We start from the raw sequence: 6,000 nt of genomic DNA, 5'->3' as shown, positions 1-6,000 counted from the left end.
TTAGAGAATGGGAGCGCGGAGAGCTGCTGGACCCGGAATATCAACTATCTGCGAAGCCCCCCTCCCCAACCCAGCCCAGCCAGCCTCCCCGCCCCCGCCCCAAAAGTCAGAGCGCATTTTTACAAAGGGAGGAGGGAGGAGGGTGAGTGTTGAGAGGAGGGAGGGGGAGGAGGGAGGCAGAGGGCAGGGAAGAGGGGAAACGGAGGAGCAAATGGGCCTGGGATTGGCGAGGATCAGCACCCAAGGCTTTCATCTGAGGTCATCCTAATGGGCGATCCCTGTTGGGTGCGGAGACCCGGGGCGTTGTCGGGGAGAGGGGGACAAGGGTCACATAAGTGGTCCTCCATAGAACCTCCCATTCCTAAAATAGTCTCTGGTCTGGGATGCTGGCTCAAACGGGTATTGGAAGGTCAACTGAATTGTCGCAACCAAACAAGGTCCTAATGAGTTTGTAAAGATTCAGATGGCTAATGGTCATTGTCCTGCTGTGGGCGGGCGGCGCGGGTCCAGGCGAGGTCTCGGTCTTCTCGGTGAAAGGGAAGCCTGGGGGAGAGGTCGGACAGTCACAGCTCTGCCGAGATGGGTTGAAGGTGGAAAGCTCGGGGAGGCCTGGTGGGAGAGGGAAGATGTGGGTCCCCAAGTCGAAGGCCCACGCCGCTCTGATCAGTTTAGAGACCCGGGCCCGGGAGTCTGAAATTTTGCGCCGCCTTGGGAGTCGTGAAGCAAGAAAGTTGCCCAGATCTCGCCTCCAATCATTAATTAAAGCGCCATTCCCGTGAAAAAGGCCCTGAAAACTCTGACCTGGAGCCTCCCAGCTCTCGCTCACTGCACCGGCGAGCGCAAAAGGGAAGCTGGCAAGTCCCAAACCTCCATCTCGGGGTTTTATTGCAGTTTAATTGGGTCTAACCCGGAGGAGGGCTCGCGGGCCGCCCCCCAGGCCGCCCACACCCTTCCCGGGCCTCCTGTGCCCCCCACCCCCGCCTCCGACCACTCTAGGTGGGCTCGAGCCTCCTGGCCCCCAACCCAACCTTCGCCGCCTCGCCTCCCGCCTCCTACTCCAGACCCCAAAATCAAGCAGCAAGTTGCTTTTCATCCGAGGGGGCGCGCGGAGGGATTTTTTTTCCCCCCCCCCTGGAAATTGAGCTAAGAAGGCTCCCGGGCCGGCGCCGATGGGGTACGGACCGTGCTAGTCTCCTCCGGGCGGGAGCCTGGAGCCTGGAGCTGAGATCTGGCGCTGGAGGCCGACTCCATGCTGGGGACAAAGGCTCAGCCCAGACCTGGGGGCTCCAAAAGAAGATGGGGTGGGGAGGTGGATCCTGACACAGGATTTGGTAGCTGACAAGGCAAAACGGAAATTCGATCCTGGCATTAACTCTGTGCCTCAGGAAAAATTCTTTCAAGCTATGATAGTTAACTTTAGGTTGACCAAACACCTCAGATATGAATGTAAATAAATTTGTATACATATGTGTGTACATTTCCCCAAGATACGCTGGATTTTAAAAGGGTGATGAGCCAGAACAGTTCGTGAGAGAGAGAGATTGGAGACATGTGGGTCCAGAGGAAACCCAGGGCCGGGGTCTTTCCACTTGCAAAAGTCAAGAGTCCTAATGGACACCCAACAGAGGGAGTTGTGATGGGCAGAGGCTGGACCATGAGACTCCACCTTCAGTTTGAGGGCTTGTTACTGAAATTTAGCAGATAGAATCTTTGTTTCCATAAAAAAAAATCACACACCAAAAAAAGCATAGCCTGGAATTGGGCCACTCTGAGAAAAATCCCTGACCTGCTGTTGAAAATATTCCCACTTCTAAATGGATGTTGGTGTGGAAGACCAACCTAAGTCTACCAAGCTCCCCCAAAGACATTAAATTTATTGTGTAGTTACAAAGAGATAGATACAGAGAGAAAAAGAAGAAAGGGGTACGGGGAGAGAGGAAGTTGGGAAGGAAGGAAGGATGGAGAGAGGGAGAGAAAGAAAGAGAGAAATATATGTATCTGTACATAGAAAGGCCCTCTACCCTGAGTTTCTTTCTTCTCTAACATAGATTTTTCCAGCAATATGCTCAGTGTTGCCCTTTTGCTAAAAAATAACTCTCTGTGAAAGCAAAGATGGTTCGACATCATCCTTTCAGGCATCAAAGAGGGGGGAAAAGTAGTTTTACACGTGAATAACATTTAAAGCTTAATTATAGGGGTCCCAGGTATAGCCTCAGATCTTTTATTCCCTCCTTTCTTTTTCTCAGTCATGATCCTAAGGAACAGAATGTTTTTTAAATTCAAGACCTTCCCATATACATGAACTACACAATTTTCCATTCCAATGTCCTTTTCTCTCCTCACTCTGATGATCACCATGGGATATACTCTGATACTATAGTTCCATGGGAAACACCAATTACTTCTTTGGGGAAGGACTTAACATTCCTGATTTGATTGCGAATGTTTCTCATCTATGTCCATAGGGGCAAGGATGAGTTTGGGCTCTGCTTTTGCAGACAGGAATCATAGTTCTCTTGAATCACACAAATTGCTCTCTGTTTGTAAATAATCCACTTCAGACTACTTCATTCCTGCCTTCAGAAAAACAGTGGAGTCAACTCTGATCATTAATGGAGCCTTTAGCTCTTAACTCATGGTTAACTTGGCAAATAATGTTTCTAAAGAGAAGCTTCCAAGAGAAACCCATTTCAGGGTAGACTTTCTCAGTTTCCCTCCCACGGTGTGTCACAAAGAGGGCAGTATCATCGTAATAAAACAATGGAAAGCTGAGATGGCATACCTGCATAGCAACCATGTTTAATATAAAGAAGAACTGTTCATTAAAATGGACAAGGAAAGATATCCCTAAGCATCGTAAGCAGTGATGCCGGGGTGTGAGAGCCACTGGTACCTGCTGTGCTCTGTGGGTTTGTCCCTCTGACACGGGCGGGTGGGTGATGCTAGGAGATGGAAGTTTGTCCGTGGCGTGTGTGGGTTATTTCTTCTCTCCTTGCATTTCTAGATTTCTTTTTACCACACAGCACTAAACGAAAGGGAAACAGGGATGCTTTTCTTCAAATGCCCAACTTGGATAATCAGACAAATGAAAGGACAAATATCTGTGCTCTTGCCTCAGGATGCTCCCATCTCTGCACCTGTAACTCAGAGAATGAAAACGCTGGTTATTTATGTTGTCCTTTCTGCCTCTTGGACCTCTGGTGAGTTGACCCGATTTTTATAGCCCTTTTACCAAAGCCGTGAGGATTCTTCCCCTCACTTCACCTCCCCCCGACCCCACAAGTGAGTGGCTTAGGAGGGGATCTGTAACTGGGATGAAGCAGCTGTTGGCTCCATGCCGTCCTCTAACTTGATTATTCTTTGGACACGTTAGGCAAGCATTAGTGATTGATAATGACGCTAATTAACCCCTTTCCTTTCCAAACAGTAAACTGCTGCCAGCAGGATGCTACAAACAATAAATATAAAGCACTGCATACATCAATATCTGTTTAAAGCACAACTTCATTTGGGCACATTTAACCTCATTGCTTTCAGTTAACAATTCTCTATTTATTCAAGCACTTCTCCCAAAGCCGGAGGAGGGGCACAGAGGAAGGGAGAGGGTTAAGAAAAGGGGCCTGTGGCTTTAAGACCACAAAATGCTGTCATACCTGTCAGCTGCAGTAAAGTTGAGCTCTAATGGAAACCATGCGTAATTTTTTTTTTTCAATTTCAGGTCAATACTTTTTTAAAAACTTAATTAATCCAGTTCTGTTCTTAACCTATTTAAACTTAACACAAGGCTGATGACCACAGATGAGTTTTTTTTTTTTTTTCTTTGTGAAGAGGAAAGCAACTCTCCTACCTGACCTGGAATTATGATGCGTTTACTTTTGATTGAGAAAGGAAGGGGGAGACATTGTTTTATAAAGAGTGGTGAAATTTAGATTTTAAGCAGGATTTGGGGAAACCAGGGCAAATTTGATCTGATTGTGCAAGCCAACACAACCTGAGTTGTAAAGAAATGTACATTAAATTTGAAATTTTGATAAATGAATATTCCTAGCAAGTGAATAAAATGTATTCAATTAACTAAAACCCTGTGCACTTCTGAACTGAAGTGGAATCGACTGTAATTGATTTATTTGAAACCAGAGGTTAAGGACTGAATTAGCTAAGTACAACTGGGTATTTCAAGCCACTGACTTCTCAAATGTCAAATCCCTTCTATTTTAAATATTATTTCAGCTGCGGGGCATTGCAGTCCTGATGGTAGTTCCATCAAGAACTCAAATTATATTAATATTCGATTTTGGGGAGGAGTGGATTGGATTGTGATTTTTAAAGGGTATTGGAGAATAGAAGGGGTAATGATGACTACCAAACTGGAAGGAGACTTGTGTTGCCATAAAAATCAGTCTTGGTAATTAGCACAGCCTAGCAAGCATCCTTATCATTCAACTGTGTATCCTAACTTGAGTTAATCCAAAAAGAATCACTGTTGTTAGTATATAAGCACCTGACCTGTCAAGTAATCACCAAGTGTTTTAGAAAAGGTGCATTGGTCACAACAGAGAAGCCCAAATCCATATAGCCATAAAAGTCATTTTTAATAATAACCCTTCTGATCCCCCACCCCTTAAAAGTATGCATAGCTTCTCTAAATGCATTGTTTTTTTTTTTAAAGAAAGAAAAAGTGACAATATCATGTTCCTCCAAATGCCCAACTACAGAATAAAAACAACTAATTCTGTGCATTTGAAAACCATTGTTTATCATGACCTTGTCGTGCTCTAACCCACTATTTCCTTCTATCTTTCTCAGGATGCAAGGATTATATGGGGCTCAGGTTTTCCAACATAACAAGCATCTGTAAATCCAGATATGAATGAATGGTATTTAATAAGATTGTTTTCGTTTTAGAATGAGTATTTATGTGTCATTGGAGAAAGACTAGCAATGTATGGCTGTTTGTGAATGCTATTGCGCCTGAGGTCAGGATCCCCCACACAATCTGAGATGCAGCCAAGAAAAACAGCCTTGATAGACAATGCTTCACTTCACCTGCTACGATGCTGTGTGCATTTCATTTCTGTCAAGAGTACGTACAGTTAGGGTTCATTCGCCTCATTATTCTGTTACATCTACGTTACAGTTAACCAGTCTCTCTAGGAAATAATAAATAACCGCTTTAAAAAACAATTGCTGCACTGCGAGCTGAGGATACACTTTCCATCTGAATTTTTTTTTTTTTTTCAAACCCACCATTGTTATGAATTCTCTGGCTTTGGAAAATAGAATTTAGACTCCACCAACTCTCGTTCGTCTGTCGAGATTGATTTTCCCCTGCCTTCCATAAGGAGATTAGAAAGCAAAAGGCTGCAAAATGGACACTGTCTAATGCTTTCTTCTTTAGTCCTTGAGAATGTCAAACCGGAAGAACAAATGTTGAATCCCTTCCAGTATGTATACCTAGACACTTTCCCTATGACCTCTCCTGTGAATCTTCCAGCTAACCACCTCCACTTTCTTCTTTAAAAACCATTAAAAAAAATCCTCCTTACTTCCAAAGCAAAGACTTTCCAAAGCAGTTTACACAGGCTTGGAATTCGCCATTTTTCACACACAGGAAGTCCTTTCGGTAAAAGCTAAATGCTAAGTCAGGTCTGCAGGGGTAGGACCCCCAGCCCACCCCCGCAATTTCCTCCACCCCAGAGAACGTTTTATATTTCTTAAAGGTCCTAGGAGGAGCCTACATGGTGACTGAAAGGGGTGGGTGGGCATTTAGGGGGCTGGAGGAAAAGATTCTGGGAATCCACAGACATTCCCAGTCCTCTCTGCTGCCTCAAGAGCTACTAAGAACAGCCCAGTAATGAATTCATCTCTAAATGAAATATTAAAACAAATGGGAGGCAATTTGCCCTCTCTGTCTCTGCTTTACGTACATTTCTGCCACTCTTCCCAGAAAACTAGAGCCAGTTTTAGCTCATTTGCATGTCTTAGCCACTGAGAAGCCAG

The sequence above is a fragment of the Bos grunniens genome, chromosome 23, assembly GCF_055505025.1.
Source record: "Bos grunniens cultivar Pamir isolate PY7600 chromosome 23, Bosgru_T2T1.0, whole genome shotgun sequence".
NCBI lineage: Eukaryota > Metazoa > Chordata > Mammalia > Artiodactyla > Bovidae > Bos > Bos grunniens.
This window is presented reverse-complemented; position numbering follows the sequence as displayed.